We start from the raw sequence: 20,567 nt of genomic DNA on the forward strand, positions 1-20,567 counted from the left end.
TGTAATAACTCAAATCCCTGTCTCTTTATCAGATGAGCCTCTACAACAATTAAATGGTCAATCATCACGGTCATCATGCCGGAATCCTGTGATTTTTTAATGAACACGAGGCCTTTGCATCAGGCTAAAGGTAATACAGCACAAGGTGATACATATTTAGTTATTTTCCAGGTGAAAGTATCTGTGCACAGTACACAGACTGCATTTTTACTTCAAAGTGTCAATACTGTGTAAACTGTCAAATGTAGTGGAACAAAATGTTAAATCTTCTTTGTTTAAAACTGAGGTGTACAAATGACAAGTTGCTGTTTTACAGAGGCATTGTGTTACTGGGGTGTATTTAATAAAACGTCAAACTATTCCTTTACATTACTAATGGTATATAACCAATTCTGTGTGGGCTTGTTAAAAAAAAGGAAATCTTTTACAAACATTTGGAGGCTATACAGGGCTTTGACATGCTCCAGTAAGAGGCACACCATGGAAGCTGACAGTGCTTCTCTGAGAAACACTGGCCCCATATTGTCAGTCAGCAGCTGTCCTGGGAAACGCCCCATTCCCACCAGAGAGTTGAAGCTCAGACAGTGAATCCACAAATACGTCCAAAAAGTGTGTCATCCTATTGCGAGAAATGGAGAATATGCACATGTATCATTAAATAAAATATGAGAGTTGTAGTTTTACTTTAATGTCTTTAATGCAGTGAGGTTTTGTACTGACTGACATGACTAAAGATCAAAGGAATTTCCTTCGGTTTGTTCTTTTCTTCTAAATGATAAGCCATATTGATCTTAATGAACAACATATGACGGAGTAAGCATGCCAGTATTTGGAATAAATCATTGGCACATCCTAACAGACCCCAAATTCCCAAGTTTAACCTAATAACAGAGGAATGTTGGGGAGCGATGGCATATGGAGGCTGATGTGCAGCTGGTGTCTCAGCCTCTGTTGCCAAACCAGCCTAACTAATCCACAGAGACAAATTGTGGTGAAAGACGGAACAGCTTGAACTCCAGTTTGACAATTACATTCAGAGCACCTGAACAGCCACAGGACCTGGCACACTCAGAAAGTATTGGTGCTTATGTCTTCATTTGGTGAATTTATGACACAGAAAGGGAATGGCAGGTTGATTCTCAAAATTGACAGAAACACTGATTTAACAATTCCGCATTGTTCTCATATTTCCCTTGAACCTTTGTGTTTGTTTAAGCAGTTGCTAGAACTGCATGTGATGAGCATGAATAACAAATGCATTTTTCCCAAAAAGATTACGGACAACATTAATGTGAAATCATCACAGTCTTTCCTTAACCTTGACCAAGTTAGTGAGGGACGTCAATATTTGTTGGATCTAAACACAAGTTGGTGTTAAATTACACTGACACTACAAGCCCATCTCTCTCTTCATTTGTAGGCATATGAAAAATGTGCAGGAAGTGTTGTGTTTCATTAGGGGTGGTGGAAATGGAAAAACTGGAATCTATTGGTGAATGAAAGCAGTATTTAATTGGACATGACTCTGTTGCTTTATTGACATAAATAGTGCTGGGGAAACGCATTTTATAAAAAATTTACTGTGGGAGCTGATGTAGTTTGCTACATGTAATTCCTCCTGTTTTTTTTTTCTTCTTTTTTTTTCATTTTCATTTTGGACACAGCATGCTGGATATTTCATACTCAGCCAGGACTTTAATATTGGCTTTTATAGGAAAATGTACTGTATTTATGCTCTGTGCTTGTTTCTGTATTTTTACATAGTCTTGTTAAATGGAAGTTAATGTCAGTCGAGCTTAATGAAGTAAAGGCTCAGGAAAGTCAAACTGTTCTTTACCTGACAACTGTGCCTGAAGGGAACACTGTACATATGTTGTCTGAAGATGTACTGTGCTTTGAATACCATTGCCATGTTCCACAAGTCTACAGGTGTCTAAATTTGCATAATGATGATAGCACAACCCTACTTATTTTATGCACTGCTCTTTGGTATTCTTTACCTGTCTATGCAAATATCGCTCCCCTGTCTCATCTGTATATTTGGAAACCTTTCGTATTTGTTTATCTTTCCCAGAACGGGCTCTGTCAGAGGAGGATGCTGACCTTTCAGATCCACCCCAGTGACCCAACAGCCGCAGCAACCAGTGTGGAAAGATCACTGACAGACAATACCCTGTCAGACACATGGGTAATGTATAAGCTGCAGAGAGCGACCGACCTGTGCAGCGAGACAGTGACAGAAGCAGAATGTTAACCTGCTGTTTGGCCTCATTTCTCACTCTCTTCTGTCATATCCTATTGAGTTAGCTGTTAAATACATCCCAGCTCTTTAAAGTCACAACAGTCTGAGCTGTAGGTGTACTTCTAAAATGCAAAACAATGCCTTCACACACACCCCACGCACACATACAGTATGTTGGTTTAGCATATATTTGAGAATATTATATCCACTTAGTGAATTCCCTGTGGGCTTGCCCTAAACTTAGTTTGCCCAATAAATCCAGAATCCAGTCTCAATTGCTGTAAATACACCTGCACATTTTTTTGTCACCTTCCAAGAAAATATTTTTCTCAGTGGTTTAATTATCACTGTTCACATTGTTTTATCATTAACAATAGTTTATAATTATATCATAGATATCATTATTCTGTGCTCTCTTATGTTCTCTTAATGGTGGAAGTTTTGATGGTTTGAAATAAAACCCACCCTGGTTCTTCCTGCCATTACAGAAAGTAAAAGTGAAAAAGAAAATTTATGGTATGACAAAAATCAATACATTAAAAAGGCAGTGTGAATTGAAAAAAATAACATGACAAAAATTTGTCACCACTTTTAAAAAAAACTTTTCCTCAAGGCTCTCTGTCAATTCTTAAAATTCTCCAGATGACACGTCAACCCAACAGCTTAAAGTCATTTTGTATTTTTATCTAACTATGCATTGACTTAAGGCAAACAGATAATGGGAATAAGTACTGTGAATTTAGCATTAACCAGACTTTGGACATGTATAATCTTTAAGATACAAAAGAAAGAGTGCTAAGAATGGACTTATAAATAAAACTACCCCAATGGGTACTCTGCAAGCACTGAGAGAGTGAGAGCCAACTATTGCATAAAAGGTACAGTGATAAGTGTGCTTTCAATCCAGTAAAAAGCTGTAAGACCCCATATTAAAGCGCAGCAGCCAAAGATAATGACTGAATGCTTTCATCAAACCTTTATAATCAATCAGGCATAAGTGATGATAATAGGGAAAAATGTGCTTTCTTTTTGGTGTGTCTGAAAATCATTACATTAGCTTCAGCTGCTTACAGGACAGGTTGGACTAGGTTACACACAATGGAATTTTAATAAGGTCAAAGGTTGACTACAGCAGGTTTCAGACTAGGTGCTTGAGGCAGGTGCCAACTTGTTGCAGACTAGATTATCTGGCTCATTTCCAGTTGCTCTGAAGCACGAGTGTCCCTGCCAAGGCTACAAACTGATGTGGACTGAGTCGCCCTGGAGCAACCAGATCTAAACAATGAAAACATGAAGTGCTTCATATATGTGTTTTGACAAAAGGGCAAGTCAAGTCTCAAGTCTGGGAGTCACTGTAACTTCATATTTATCATACAGACATGAGCGTGGTATTTTGCTTCTCATCTATTACATCACAAATAGGCAAAAAAGAATATTTCTCAAAATGTCATACTCTTGCTTTAATATTTATCAGTGATGCCAAATATAGGAGGTTGGGGTGTGGAGACAGCTGAGGCAGTCAACGGCATTGGCATGAGCTTATCAGCAGAATAATCGTGAGAAGTTTCAGGTTATGACGGCTGATGCTGCCTGCCTATATTAGTTACCACAATACAGCTTGTGAATGCACCAGTGACTGTGAAGCATGAATGAACACTTAAGATACTATAGTTGTACACTCGTGTAAAGCTAAACTTCAAAGAAAATGATCACTTAACTCTAAAGGTCTCCTTAACTTTAGAGAGCTTTATAGGGTCTTTCGGCTCATTATGTTGGTTTTATGGCCTGAAACTTCATTCCAGCACCAAGGAAAGTTAGGTACTAGATAGTGAGAATACAGACGTATTTAGCAGCTACAGAACCAGACACATTAGGAGTTGGTGGCAACTGAAAAACAGAGCTAAAAAGAGCATGAATATTGGACATACATTCACTAGGACTCCAGAAATGTGAAAGTTAATGGTGCTTCATATCTGCACGATTTGTAAATATGCAACTTTTTGCTAACGCATTCACTGTATCCATTTAAAGGTTTATAATATGTCAGTGTTGTTTCCCATGCAGTCACCAAGTGGCCAAAAACATAATTTAATTTAACCAAGCTGTTTATTAATAGAATAAACAGTAGAAAGAGTGACCCTGAAATGACCCTCCTCTTGTACTTTTAACAGGGCTGTCTACTTACAGCTCAAAATAATAAAAAAGGCAGACCATAGTCTACTAAGTTCCTTTGAACAGCCTGTGCAACATAATCCAAATGTTTTGTGGACAGATGTTTGCATTATTGGTATAAATGTCCAATATTTACATCTATATTGCTTGGATTTTCCTCAATGAAAAATCTTAGTTTCACAGTGAGCCAAATGCTAAGAACAATCTGGAGGAAGTTATAAGACTGTTTACATAAGATTATGCAAGGGAGATTTCAGGAAACAGGTGGTAGTCTGACATGGAAACAGCACAGGGTGGTGGGCTGGGTGGATGCTTTTAGCTTATACCAATTTAACTTGGTGGCAATATTATTCATAACTGGGTGTTTACTTTGCAGTAGACACAAATAAGTATAATGAGAAAGAATATAGAGAAATGTAGTGTGAGTAAGTCAGCAAATGAAATGCTAATGAAAAAAGGCAACTGAATTAATTTAAGATTAAATTGGATGGATTTTAAGGGAAAGTTTTCACAGGCAGAACGGTTATCCAATGGTTGACAGCAGCAGCTCTGCGTACTTAAATGGAGGTAAACCTGTTGTTTTGGAGGCTTTCCAGCTCAAATGCTACAAAACGGCTTGATTAGAGGAAGTAAGTAATTCTACAGTGAGGAAACCCAGTCAAAACCAATTCTCGTCTAGTTTCTTGAGTGGAGTTAACCTGAAACTGCCTTTTTCAAACAGCAAACAAAAAAACACAAAGTGATTTCAAGAGAAAATCATAGTAGTAATCTTCCATCTTCCATATCTTCCACGTTTCCCCAAAAATAAGTATAGTCACATCCATCCATTATCTATACTGCTCATCCTTTATGGTTGCAGGCAGGCTGGAGCCAATTCCAGCAAGAGGCAGGGTACACTCTGGAGAGGTTGCCAGTCTAGGGCAGGGCTAACATATATAGACAAACAACCATTCACACTCACACCTACAGGCAATACAGAGTCACCAGTTAACCTGCATGTCTTTGGACTGTGGGAGGAAGTCAGAGTACCCGCACAGAACCCACACAGACACAGGGAGCACGTGTAAACTCCACACAGAAAAGCCCCAGGCAAAACAGGCTTCAAATCCAGAACCTTTTTACTGTCAGGCCACAGTGCTAACCACTGCACCACAGTGCCACCCATAAAGACAGGCCCATTTGATTTCAATTTATTCCTAATCTTGAAAACAGCAGTTAAAAAATAATAACACCTTAAGGTTCATTTAATAGCATTTCTAGAGCTGATCGCATCCCATGATTTTCATTAGCAGGTGAAATGAGTCTATTTATCTGTTCAAAATTAACTGAAGGAACTCTGAATCAAAACTTTAAAGTTAACATGCACGTGAAGTGCTTAAAGGAATAGTTTAACATTTTGGAAGATTTAAAGACTGGAAACGGGGGGAAACAGCTAGCCTGGCTGTCTAACAGTAACAAAAACTGCCTACCCAACCCTGTCCCCTTGAAATTACATTCATATACACAACTAATTTGCAACAGCAAATACACTTTGTAGAAAACAGAATTGTGACCTGCTTACTTTTCCTGCCAACGTAATGAGGACATGTTGTTGATTTACATATTTGGAATGCTGCAATTCTTTGATATCCATTAAATGATCACAGGCAACATATTTGCCAAACTATGTGTTCATATAGTAGTGACTACAGCTACTTTTTTATGGTTATACTTAAACCCCTATATATACTGGCAGTGCCTGGTTAAGGTCAGTTAAAGATCGTGGTCTGGTTTTATTACAGAGAAAGTTCAAATTAACTTCTACATTTAACCAAAACCATGATCTTTCCCTACCCTCAACCAAAGTGCTCTGCCTGCCTAAGCTTAACTACAAACAGGACTCTGGATGTTCTGGCTGCTGCCTTTAATAATTGCAGTACTTCATTCATTTTAAAAAGTTGTCTGTACAACTGTACAATTATGTTGCATGTACTACAGTATATTAGTATATGAATGTAATTTCTAGGAGACAGGATTTGCCTACTAGTAGCAGCAGTAACTTCACTTCAAGTAACTGAATGACATTTAAAAAACATAATATTTTCAGCATTAGATGGGAGATTGAGCCAGGCTATAATCTAATATTACTGAGCACATTACCCTTTACTTATTAGATCCATCTGAGTGTGAATACATAAATAGGAGACAAAAGTGACCTTCCTGATTACAAACATGGTTCTGAAGAGACTGTATGCATCCCCCACTACTGAGAATCTGTCCAAACCAACTAATTTACACCTTGTAATGAATCAATGTGAGTTCACTCATGAGATTGCAGTTGTCAATTGTGTTGACTTGCTGCTGGCTCAGAGCTTGTGCACTTTTCTTCTTTTATGCCTTGTCCTCCCGACAATGTTTGTGGTTCTGGCAGATAAACAAGCAGCAGAATACAGAATAAAACAGCAGATGGTTTGTGCCATTCAAAGAGCCTCTTCAACAATAAAATGTTATTTCTCTGCTTTCCCCCTCTGTTCCCGTCCTGCTTGCATAGATGCACAAACACACACGCACACACACATACTCATAAACACATAAACACACACACACACACACACACACAAAGCAGCCTGACACACAGAAGATCTGAGGCATGAGAACTGCAAGGCAGGCAAAAATTTGCCTCTGGTCCTCTTCATCTCTACTCCTCTCTTCAGCAACACAGCTGAGTCCTGTACCCCACATCTGAGCTGCTGTGAAAATGTTGTTTTTTTAAATCTTTGAACTAACTTTAAGCACAATTTTTAATTCTGAGAAATGATTCAGATCAATGGGCAATTTTGTGAGAAAAATAAAAGCAGAGCCTTGTTTCACTTCAGGTTAAATGGGGTCACAACACAATATTTGTTCAGTGTTTAGCATCTTTGTCCTCTGAACATATGGATTTTAATAGGGTTTTGAATCTCATCATCCATACATAATTGTTTTATTGCAGTCTGTTTTCCAAGAAGACGTGTCCAAACTCTAATATATTCAATCTGTAGGATTTTGGGATGTGTGACCAAACCCACTGAATCTGATGCTTCATGAAGACTGTTATGTGGACATGCAGCTCCTTTCACCACATGTATGATCTTATAAATACAAATATAGACACATTCCCATTTCTGCACAGGGGTTTAAACAGGACTTGAAGATTGGCCCAACAGGATTTGCACCAAAATGTATTTCTTGGCAAAGTAGAACTATATCCTCGTGTTGGCCCTAACCAAATGTGATGCGTGGAAGGCGCATACCTCAGCATCTCGTGAACAGCTCAATGAAAAATGCGGCAGAGTATCGTATAGAGTGAACTCACTGGGGAAAATGTAGAGCAAAACTAATCAATTATCACACCTCTCACCACAATGCCTTTGCAGAGGCCCCTTGATTATTTAAGGGAATTAGCTATCGATCAGCTAAGTGAGTCAGCGGGACAGCCACCAGCCAGCTATCCGGTCAGCATCACCACTGATGACTACACCCCTCTGCCACTCATCAACAGAGGAAGGCTGGTTAAGCACTTGCCACTTCCCACTTGGCACCTGACCTAAGATGACTGGGGAGGAATGCAGAAATTATCAGGTACTAATTATATATGGGAGGCAGGCAGGCTCACATCAAGGTCGGCAAATGTTGAGGAGGCATGGAAATCTCACGCCATATGCCAGACTGCTGCAATGAAGCGTGTGCTGAGCTGAATCTCTGCATGCTCCCAGTTCATTATCACCATTATCATCCAGGATGTCTACATTCACACCACAGCAATAAGCCACAGAGTTCAGTCATTAAAAGAATACATTGTCCTTTGTACACAAGTGCTCTTGCTGAACAATTTACAACAATACACAGCTTCACGCAGAGAGGCTGTCGTCCCGACCAGATCCCATTATATGTCCAGGCAAGCGGCTGCCACTGTGAATCTACTGGGAGAAGTCTCAGAGTCTCTGTTCTGATGGTTTCTATTTGTGGGTATATAAAAATTCACAGTCTTTTTGAAAACTGACATTATTAGTACAAAAGCGGTGAAGATGAAATAGAAAATGCTTAAAATGAAACTCTGCAAAAACAATATGTGGAGGAGACAATATTAGTGACTGAGACTTTAGTGAGGGTAACTTTGTTCATCATAAAGTACACAACATCAAAATATGCTGTGTGCAAGTGGGCCACAGGAGGTAAGTTATGTTAAAGTTTGCAGGAAATAACTCAACCTATGAACTTTTGTGACTACCACAAACATTGGTCTTGGTTTTAGATGGTGTGGAACTTTAATTTGATCACATTTTCTGACATGAAATGTTAGGTGCTTTAAACTCTGCCTAGTTAATGTTAATTATGAGCAATTATATGCGAAGGCCAATTAATCAATCAGTGTTAATATTTCACATTAACACTGTATCAAATGGCGACATGAAATGTAAAAGGTATTTCTGCTTGTGAAAAACCTATTGAGAATGAACCCCCAACTCTGCATCTTAACAGAGCTTTGATCATTCTCCCCAAAATGCATACTTACACGATGAAGTGGGACAGCAAAATTTATTTGTTAATTCTTGTGAAACAGGCAGCTCAAGGTAACATAGTGACTTAAAATGGCTGTTAAAATGATAAGGTAAACTGAGCAAACACACATGCTGTATATACTATGCTATTAGCACCATTCACTCAAATATCAAGGTATAACACAGCTAATACAAAATCCTTCTCCATTTTGGACTCTTTGGGATTCTTTTTTCCCTTAGAGATAAGCACTGCCAAAATGCTACTGTGCGCAAATTCACTGACATGATAATTGATAAAAGAAAATATGCAAATTTTAGTCCAGTATTCTATATTCTTCCATTTTAAATGATGGCTACCAGGATACCAGGTAACCAGGGCAACAGGCTTCTGTCTCCAGGAAAAAAACTCTGATGAACCCAGTGTATGTTACCTGCCTAAATGGCTCAAACTTAAAGATCTAGCTGCAGATAGATTTTCTCAGTTGTTGGCTGAGACCAAACCACAGCTATAACAAGAGGGAATGTTAGACTTATATTTCTCAGGTACCCAGAACCTAGAGGAAATACACATTTCCATGGTGATGGGCAGCAGTTGCTAGCATGTTTACAAGCCAGAGGTGGCAGCAGCGTCAGATGGTTTTAATGTTTTTCTGACCCCTAGTGGCCAAAAACCCATCAGTGTAGCTTTCTTCATGTTCATGGCCTAAGATTCTTTGTGATTCATTTGCTGATACTCCCTGGCAGAAATGTCTGAGACAGGCAGCAGCCAGCCACCATTTATCATTTGAATGCAGAAAGCTTGTCTTGTGTGGGAAAGGCCTGCACAGACAACACACTGAGCTGATTGCAAAGCAGCCACTGCAGCAACTGCTGACACTATGAGATGAGCATGATGGGACCAAGAGTGGCCACATATCCCCAGCAGGAGGCATTTCACGTGAGCAGTTGCAGCTAATTAGTGTTTGATAGCTTTACTCTGAAAATCTTCCTGCTGTATGCAGGCCACAAAGCTCAAATTTTTAAGACAGACCGCATGACAAGCATGACTGCAGCTTCTACTACAAGTGGCCATCAGCTACTGGATTTATTTCCTTTATAACACTCGCCCTGCATGAGTGGAAATAAATACACACTTTTATTGAGGTGCTCTTGTGGTTTGAGGTGCCACACAGTTAACAATCAGTGTTCACACCATGTCCCTATTGATAATTGATGGCCTGCATTATTAGCCCCTTTCAGTGCCATTGAGAGATCCTCTGTGTCAGTCAGACACCCAGTGTATGTGTCTGGGTTCCAATGTTCCCATGGTGCGTATCATGCTGTGTTGTTGCTGAGCCGGGGAGCTGATTAAAATCTGCCACAGCCCAGTGCACCGAGGACACTCACAGTTATTTGGGTCCTGCAATGCAGAGGATGATACTCCTTTTCTACTTTCTCTTGCTGTCATCAAACCAATCTCACCTTGTTTTCTACTTTTTCCTCCCACTGTATTTACATCTCTGTCAAGAAAGAAGGCAAAAGAAATGTCTTTGAAGGACTTCAAAGTGGGAACTGAAGAGGCAGAATCTATTTTGGTGAGAAAAAGACAGGTATATCTAGACACACAGGCAAACACCGGAGCAATTTTTCTTTAGACAGGATGTGATTACATGCCGCATTACAATGCGGCTCATTACTGCTTATGGCGAATTAATTACATGCCTCTCAGCTGAACTAAATTAAAACCTGCCTGGTTGTGATACTCAACAGAAAGACTGATGAAAAAGGCTATATCTGATAATTAACTGTGTAAAACTAAATACTGGTAGAAAAGCTAAAGGTGCTATTAGTTACATGTGTGGTGTGAAAGTAAAAAGAAGTTATTTACTTATTTTTGAGAAAGATGTTGCCAAAAATTATGATATTTGATAATGATCAGTCTCTCCCAGTTTCTGTCAATATCTTCTGTTTTTGTAACTTTTTTGGAAGCAGTATCAGTTGACTGTTTCACAACTTAGGGGACAGTAAAACAACGTGTACACATCAACTGCAGAGACAGAAAAAGATTCATTTGGGTTCACGTTTGTTGCCATCTGATTAATGTAAGTTTAGCATTCACCCTGCTTTTTGCACTAGCCCAGTCTCAGCTTCTGTGGGAAATATCCATCTCCTTAGCTGCTAAATGCTCCACTGTGTCAACTAACTAAAGTTTATTTTCACTGAAAACAGCAGCCTGGTGCAGCTGGAAACAGTGCTGATGAGACTAGTGAGATTTCATTGAAACAGTAAATATCAGCCTGTAAAACCAAAACAATGAGCTAAAAGATGATTAAATGCTGAGCTGAGGATCTACAGAGCTGAGTAATAATTCTGTGTGGGTTTATCACTATAAGCGACTAATTCTGCATTACCCAGTCATTTGATACATTCTGAAAAGAAATGTAAAAATATTAGGTTATACAGTTGGGTAAGTTATGAAGTAATTTCAAACATTCAAACATGTTTCTCTTTTTGTGACATTTCAATCAAAGTTATAGGTATATAAATAACTGCAATCTATTAGGTTTCCAGTATGAGCTGTGTATATTTTTATATTTAATAGACATACCTTTCACATCTACATTTCTCTATCAGTCAGCTCACACTTTATCACTGCCACAACATCCATTAGAAATAGACTTACAGTGTCAACAAATTAGCTACAAGTTAGCTGCCAAAAATAACTCTGATGTGCAGGTGACACCGAGGGCAAACACACAGTATGCACCCATACATCACTTTCACTGTCAATGAACTGCATGTAGCTGTGGTCAATAAATCAGCATGGTGTGAGCAGTTCAACAGCAGTAACAACAATCAGCATAATAAAGGACAACTCCTGGTAGCAATTTACCTTGACTTTGGTGTGTAACACATTTATGGCACATAGTACAGTAAGATGTTTGGAGCAACTGCATTAAATGTTCATGAATTATTTGTGGCATAACCTCAGGACAATGTGCCAATTTGAGCAAAAACATTCAAAAATAAGAGTAAAATAAGTCATGCTAATTGCCATTTTAATGTGAAAAACATGTCCTTAATATGGCATTTATAAACCATGGAGAAGATTGTCACAGCTGCAGAGAGCAATTGCACCTGAACGCTTCAATCAGCTTTAATGATGTGTTTATTCACCAGGCCATTCATGTCACAGCAGCACAAAGTGTACAGTGAGAGAACATTTGGATTAAAAGAATTCAAATAATTGGTAGTGACATTAAAAAAAATAATTAATGAGTATTAATATCTTCATTTTAAAAGCTGGAACAAAGCTGACGTGTATATACATTATGTGTGTGTGTGTGTGTGTGTGTGTATAAAATGCATGCACTTCAGCACCACAGGAAATGAACAATGATGACTGACACAAACAATGATCACTGACACACACACACACTCACACAATTTTTACAGGGATTGAAGCTCAAACATGAAACACAGAGATAATCAATGCCACCAAAACTATTTAGCCTCCAAATCCAACACAGATTCAACATGACGGTGACTGTAAGACACCACTACAACAAGCCAGCATAAACATGCCAAACACATTATAATAGTCTAATCTAATGTTGTTCCACGCACAAAGAAAGCATTCTCGCCCACACAGTAATACAGTTGATTGACTATCAGCACATATGTCCACACAGCTGCTATGGCTACTTCTTTGTTTTCACTCACCACTCCTTTATGAGGAAAGTGTTACTCCTTGCAGCCGTGAGTTTAGGGGGAATTAAAACAGGGCAGTTCAGTGTTAACAGCAGGGTCAGCAATACTTATTTGCACTTGACACTGGAGGTGACACCTTTAATGTTGCACTATGTTGCATTAATGTGTTGAGGTCATTTTTAACCTAAACATACTGCTGAGTATTCCATTAGCCTCTGGGAAAGACCCAACCTCCTCCTCTTTGTTTGTCTCACAGGAGCAGAGACGACAACATCTCATGTGCACATTTTGCACACCAGTGTAGCAGAAACACAGGCTTTCCATCTAAATCTGTATCCATCTCTTTGTGTGCTTTACTAACCCAGCCAGTGGTACACTGCTGTGAAGACAGAGCCTGTTCCTGCTGGATTGTACACGCTTTCTCCAAGATTAAAGACTTTTTATTTCCACAGCAACCAGAGCATCAAATTTGGTTTGGAGATATAAAAATGAAAACAACATAAGAATAAAATACAGAAACAACATATACACTATGTGTCAACTAGGTTTACAGCATGAAAAGATTTAAGCCGCCACAAGACTGTTGCATCATGGCCTTTATTTAAAATCATGAATAAAAATCTGTAGCAATCGTGCAGAGCCTGCACTGCTTTTGTTTACGTGTTTTCCTAATTTAGGACAAGTACTCTTAAACACTGTCAGCTTATTTTACATAATATTACACGCCTACTGTATTTAAAGCCTAAGTCAATCACAATCACATACATGTATAAAAACATTAACTTACTGATAACGACTGGTTAGAACAGACAATAGGGGCCTGTTCGTCAGCTGTTTGTTAACTTCATCGAACCTTTAATTGCATCAGAAAACAATAACAACCTCAATAAATCTAGCTGTTGTCTAGTACTAGTCTTATGTATTAAAGGTATCCTGTGGATTTTCTTTGTAATAACCATAGCTATTTTCACATTGTCTGTGTGTATCCTTTGAGGCTTGACAAACACGTTGAGAACATTTCCTTCTTCACAAAAACATGCTCCCATTTTGTTTACAATTAAAAAATGGGTTCCTCTTAGGAAATGTACTGTATGCACTTATGTATTTATCTCAAAGTGCATCTTTGTATTACTGACCACAACAATCCCGCTTCTCTGCGAATAATCTTTGGTCTCCTAACCAACCTTATAACCAGACTGAATATTGCTATTGAACAGTTCAGCTAAACTCAGAATTTCATTTAAGGACAAGACTCTTTATAACTTCCAGCAGCAACAATGTTTAAAATGATTTCTTTCAACAATGTCAGAAGGTAAAATGAATGGTTTTTGTCAATGGAGTCTGGTAATGACATATGGCAATATGTCTGGTTAAAAAAGGATCTTACTTTCAATAAAAAGGTCTGTCTAGGCAGCTGTTCACAGTTGCTGGGTATACTGTACTTGTTCGATATTGCTCTGATTCCAAAGATTTTTTTCCCCTATCAATCACTTACACCCAAACACAACACAGCTTTACTTTCTGCTTTGCTACATAAAAGTCACATTTGCTGCAGTGGAACTGAACACTGGCACCGTATGTAAATGGATACTGGGCTGCCCTAACTGATATCTTATTAGTTCACACTTCTCAGAAATCATTTCACTGTGTCCTGCCCCAGATATCCTCCTTTTTTAGCAAATACATCAAACAGTGAGGCAGCCCAACTGTCTAAAAAAAAAAAAAAAAAAAAAAAAAAAAAAAAGACATTCTATTGTGGCTTTAGCATATCTTCCCCTCTGGCTTGCACTTGCTGTTGCATTCTTGACAAGGAATCATTTTATAATTGCTGTAAGATAGATTGTGGCCATGTCAGTACTAGCAAACATGCTCTGCTTACATCGATTTAAATTGGTCTGTCTTGGATGACTTGTATGGAGCTCCAGAAGGGACAGGGGGTCGAGTTTTCATCGAAAAATCCTGTTGACAAGTTGGAGAAAACACTTGTGTTATCAGCAGGCCCCCTGGCATGTAGACACAGTCCTTTTTTTAAATATATATCTACGCAGGAAGGACACAGTGCATCAGTACAAATAATTTCAAAGTTTCCTGAGACCAGGTGGTATATGGATATGTATAAAATAGAGTATATTTGTCTACCACAAACTGACTTAATTGGATATGTATTTTTCATGTTGCACATGAGGTGAAAAGGTTAAACAGCACATACAGTAATTTGGCACATTTTCAGGAAAATGTTGATTTAATCAAATGGAGAGTAGAATATAAAATACAGTGTATCTGATTCCTAAACTAGTCAGTTTAAACTACATAAATTAAGAAATAAATGCCCTGATTTTACATAGATTTTGTACTGTGAAGCTGCATGCTAATACTGTGGCCCACTGTCATTGTTTTTGTCCTCTTTTTCTTACATTAAAGCAATATTATGTAACCTTGAAATAACAGCTTATGTATCGTACTGACTGTACACTGACTTGTTATAGGGAGAATGGTACCTCTTTTAATTCTCAGTACATGCCCCAAATGCCTGTCTCTGCACTAACTTTGGTTGATCAGGTGTGATCTCCCATGAGGAGTGTATAACTGAGTGATAGTCAAATATCTTTAACTGCTAGAATCAGAGTAATACCACACAGTAGATCAGCAAAAAAAAGACTTAATAAACTTATAATCATTAAAAATCAGAGATTATCTTTGATATCCAGTGAGGAATCTTTGAAAATATCAAGAATTATAAACAGAGTTTGGAATATCTCTTACAGTGACAGCACTTCTGGCTACAGAAGCTGGGAATCATGAGGAATAGTAGTGCTCACAGCAGTCAGAGCTAAAGTCAAGCGATTGATAGTCTTTGTTGTCTGTACATGAACATCGCTTAGCTGAATTAATCACCACTTGTGGCTGCAAAAGCTGCTATTGCTCAGCAAAAGTTATATTTTGCTCCTTTAATGTGAGGTTTTTGTTATAGTTATGTGAGAATAACATTCAGAATCTTTCACAGTAGGTAGAGAACTTCATAGTTTGGCTCGGTCAGTGAAATATTTTGACTTTTGTAGAACAAATCTGCCTCTCTACCACTGACACAATGCTCTTCTTCCATCCATGATTTCAGTTTCAAACCACTGATGGTGGTCCTATCCTCGCATAATCCTTTAGCGATGGGAAAACGTATTATTCTCACTTGTAATATAAAAAGCATGTATTTGCATTTTATAACGCTGCACTATTTTCGTGAAATTTTGGCCTGCACTGTTGGACTTCATGGCGTAGCTTTGTGGTGCAAGGTAGGTAGCAAAGTTATTACACTGCTATACTATACCTATATTCATCAATTTGATATGATGCATGCATATCCCATCCAACACTTCAGGGTGTACTGCATGGTCCCATTTGAGAGTACAAACAGAGACAGGTGCTGTGTAACAGCTGTCGACTAGGATAATAGATTCAAATGACTGAAGTAATGATTATGTGTTTAAGTTTGTTTAACCTGTACATATAGCTGAGTCAAGCTGCAGCTATTGAAGTCAGGCAGCGGTGATGGTATTAATGCAATATCCTCTGAGGTAACGTCTTATTTCTCAAACTTTATCATATTGATTATTCATGATTGTATGCCTGTCCTTGTTTTTGATCTCCTGCCAGACTGCTGTTATTCCTACTGTGTTTTCCTGAGTTTAAATGCTCAGCTTGTTCCAGTGTATTTTACTATTTCAAGAGTTGCTCTCTGGTACTTATGAGTTGCTGTATTTTGCCTTTTATTGTTACGGTCTATTAATAATTTATCTATTTTAAAGCACTCTGGCTGCACTGTAAAGACCGCCAGTGAATCAAATGAATCACTAACTTCATCATTGCAGGACACGGTATGAATTTTATTGTTTTCTTCCTCTAGAGTTGAGGGATATTACTATATAGAATACACTGATCTCCTGTCCCCTGTGAAGTAGGTAAATATTGATGTTACAGACACCATAATAAACTTTACTGTTTATTTTATGTTATCTATGCAGCCCAGTGTGCTGTAGCATATCGAGCATGTCCAGTATTTGCAGAGTAAAATCAGTTTGTATTACTGTAAAAGGTTATATCTGTGTTTTGCATGTTTTAGCCCATTTACTACAAGTCAGATATACTTTATATTACTGCTGACCACTTTCCAAAACAATCCATGGTGTATAGATTTGTGATGTTTTCCCCCACCTCCACAGCAGTCAGTGGTTTGCACTGCATTTGCATTTCTGTGAGGTGTGAAAAAATGCTCACACAGCCTTGAAACTTGTTTGAATAACTGTGCACAATCTATTCTAGTTGAAATCTGCTGTTATGTTTTTACAAGTTATTGTTGTGTTGTAATGCAGCACAGATTTTCAAATCAGTATGCAGTTAACAAAAATGTAAGAGCAGAAATGAACTTCACTGATCACCTATTTCATGCATTATTTCTGCAAGGTGATTTTCAAACTGTACGGAGGAAGGAATGAATGGATGCTGATGCTTTGGGGGTTTGGGAAATGTGAAGAGAAGGAGAAAAGCTAAATGTTTTTAATATCACAGTTAATGATGAACAAAGAAACTCTTAGGACTGAAGGCCTGAGCAATTGCAACAAGAGTCAAAAATCCAAGGTACTCTAGGTATAAAAAAATATATATATTTCATTGTTGACACCAGCATGTTTCTGCTAAAAGCCTTCATCAGGATGTTGAAGTAGAAACCTATCCAGTGCAGGCTGCCTGTCTGACTTCACAATGAAATATGTGGTGCAAAAGCTACACAACAAAATCAAATTCAAAAGAAATTTCACATAGAAACAATATAGGCTCAGAACTACATGATGATCATCAAAAAATGATTCATTAAGCTCAGAGGTTTCCCTCTGAAGTTTTTTTTCTTTCTAAATCTGTGTCCCCCTCTAATGGACTCAGAGAAGATCTCAATGCCATCTGCTTTGAGTGAATCAGGGCCACTGCTGTGTGCATGTCTATAATGTCTTCCCATAGAGTATTCCTTACTGCCAACATATGGCATACTGATCATCAGCAATTCTCTCCTTAAGTTTCTGTTTAATTCCACAAACATAAAAACATCCACGGGGGCATTCCAGATGGTAAACAACAAAAGAGGTCTTGCAGTTAATGATTCCACTGATCACATTTATCTTGTTGGTAAAGACATCAATGAAGACTTTGGTCAGTTTGATATTCATGCAGTGGTTGCATCTACTACACTGGGAACAGTTGAGGCCATGTAAGTATGTATAACTTTATCACCAACTCTAGGGGCCCATTTCCAACTTTTGATGGGCCTTGCTTTAAGAATACTTTTAGTGGCAAGGTCGCAGTGAAGAATTTGCCAGTTATGTGGGTGGAATATGTGAATATGTGAGAAAACACATTCAGAAATCTAAAACACTTTTTCAGTTCATGTAGCTTTTACTTTGCTCTTCAAGTGTATGTGTCAGTCTTCCTGATATTGTGACATTTATAAAATGACACAACTAACTTTATCAGGAACTAAACTAGGAAACTTTTAATTATTTTCTCAACAGTTTGCAGTTTGGCAAGACATTTAAATGTGAAATAGAAGGAAATATTCTACTGAAAACTGCATTAAAAACCTGAAAGAGGAACCTTACAATTATCAGCCATCAGCCCTGACATACCATATTAACTATTAGCACAGACAGTGCATAGACTGTTCCAGTAGCATGTTCTACGCTCATAACCAGGTGACCCATGCAGCTTTAAAATTATGAGGAGCTTCAAGCAAAACGATCTCAACAGAGTTTGATAGTTCATTCTTGCTTTTTTAGAAGCAGCTGACAAAACCATCTCAACTCAAGGTTCTCTCATGGTTTTGTTCAGGAGGTTTTGAATGTTTTCTTCAGCTTGTTCGGGTGTCAGTGGTAAATGAAAAACAACTTTCAGATTTCTTTGAGGACAGAAAGGACCTTAAAAGCAGTATGTTTTTTTTATGTGTGTTTTGTTTCGTATGTCATGTAACAGTATGCTATGACATGCACATATCATTTAAGAGGGGGTTCGGGTTATGAGATTTGCATGTAAAAAGATGTAAAGAGCAAAAAGTATGTAGTGATAACACACAGAATGACTTAAGAAATGTTATTCGTACAACACAGCTAAGACTAATGCAGTCTAATCCAAATGCCCTAAAATGAATCCTACCTTCATTATAATGTTCAGTTTTTGGTGAAACTGAAAGATGTGATTCTATTTTTATGGCCATTGTGGATGACTTCAGACTCCCACACAGAGCTGAACTGAATTCTTGGAAAAAGAAACGAGGAGACAAGATTCGCAGTTGCTCAAATAGATTTAAGTGTTTTTGAAATATGAACAATATACAACAGTGGAAAAAAGTCATCATCAACTCAGCAAGGTTGCCATCACTGTGCCAATGTGTCCATCTGAGCACACAAGGTTGTCATGAAACAAAAGAGCGAAAAACATTCTGTTCATAGCAGCGAGTATTAATATGCAAAAGCCTCATCTGGTGACAGTGACAACAAGAGCTGTGTGCTTTTTTTATGAAGGTAAAATTATGCTGCTGGGTGGAGGTGGGTGTTTACATCACACACTGCTGCACACAGTGTTGGCCTCTGGGCCCAACTCTCCCATGATTGAGCTTTTTTTACTCCAAGGCCTAAAGTTGGGAAAGACTAGCAAAGGAAAACCAACATTCACGGCAGATGCTAAACCTGTGATAAGACCACCATGGGCAGGGCAGATAAATTAGTGGAGCCATATCAGGGAAAAAATAGCTGGTGGCAATTTTAGAGATGATTAGGAGTTCAGAACAATGTGTAACAGGATGGGGAGAGATGACCTTGAAACAGTTAATGACAAATTTGCACCTTGATTTTTTTTTCTTCTTTTTTTTACATGTGGTCTCATTATGCTGTGCAGCAAAACATTTTCCCCTGAAGTATGCATTATCTTTGGCTTGTCCAATTGTGGCTTGCAGTTACCACCTTTATTTGTTTTCCATTTAGCTATAGAACAAAAATGCTCCTTCAAAAGAAACTTATTTGAACAACAAATAAGGCCCTGATTTGCCGCTTGCTGAAACATATTTCATTCTCTCCTCTGTGTGCGAAAATACAACCCTAGAGAGGTTCCTTTAGAGGGAGAAACTTTCTTTCTTGTTATTTCTAGTCATGTGTAGTTCAATATTACAATCATTACACATTATGCTACTCTGCTGTGCCGAGCCAGGACTGCACACAAAGCAGGAAGCGCCTAAACCTGCTGTGGGATTAAAAGCAAGCTTTGCATAGCTAAACAGTGAGAGCCCTTGAAACTGCCAGTCTTTTCAGTGTGCCAGCCTCATAAATCAATACTAACATCAAATGTGACAGCTATAGATTTAACAACTTGGCCTGGATCTCAAAGACGAAAGTTGACTTCAGTGTAGTTACCTTACTTTCGTCTTCAGTGCCTCACCCCAGTAAGGCACTATTGACTGTGTCGACTCACTGTGAACTGGAATTGCTATTCTTTCCTTAATCTTTGCTCTCTGCTGTTTTGTGAAATCATCAGTACTTCTGGCACCTGCAGCTCCTTTTCTTAGGCAACGGGGCTCTTAGTTAATATTATAAACACAATATCTATTGGAAATCTCTTTCACACGGTCTTTCTCTATCTCTCTCTCTCTCCCTCCCTCTTTCCCCAAACTTGAATCATCCTGTAATAAATATGGTGTGAGGGAACAGAGTCCAGCGGGAGGAGAGGGAGGAGAGTGGGAAGAGATTACTAGAGCTGCTTGTAGAATTTTAAAGATCCATTATCTCAAACTGGCCTGATTTAATAAGCACTAGGGGACACTGGAGTATTAAATCTATCTGTGCTTTAATGAAAAATTCACCTAAATTATGTCGTTTTCAACCAAAACTCTTCCTCTGGTTCCACAGGATACAGCA

At 38.4% G+C, this 20,567-nt stretch overlaps 1 long non-coding RNA gene across 2 annotated transcripts in view; it reads right to left on the reverse strand.

Moving 5' to 3' along the window:
- Positions 1–20,567, reverse strand: part of LOC108888040 (uncharacterized) — a 67,632-nt gene that overhangs the window by 7,786 nt on the left and 39,279 nt on the right. The window contains exon 3 of one of the 2 annotated variants that reach the window (XR_001961732.2): positions 14,386–14,583. The exons of the other annotated variant lie outside the window; for it this stretch is intronic. This is a non-coding gene — a long non-coding RNA (uncharacterized LOC108888040). Of the gene's footprint in view, positions 1–14,385; positions 14,584–20,567 lie in introns of those variants that run through there. 2 annotated transcript variants of the gene reach the window in all.

Source organism: Lates calcarifer, linkage group LG2 (genome assembly GCF_001640805.2).
Source record: "Lates calcarifer isolate ASB-BC8 linkage group LG2, TLL_Latcal_v3, whole genome shotgun sequence".
In the NCBI taxonomy this organism is placed as follows: domain Eukaryota; kingdom Metazoa; phylum Chordata; class Actinopteri; family Centropomidae; genus Lates; species Lates calcarifer.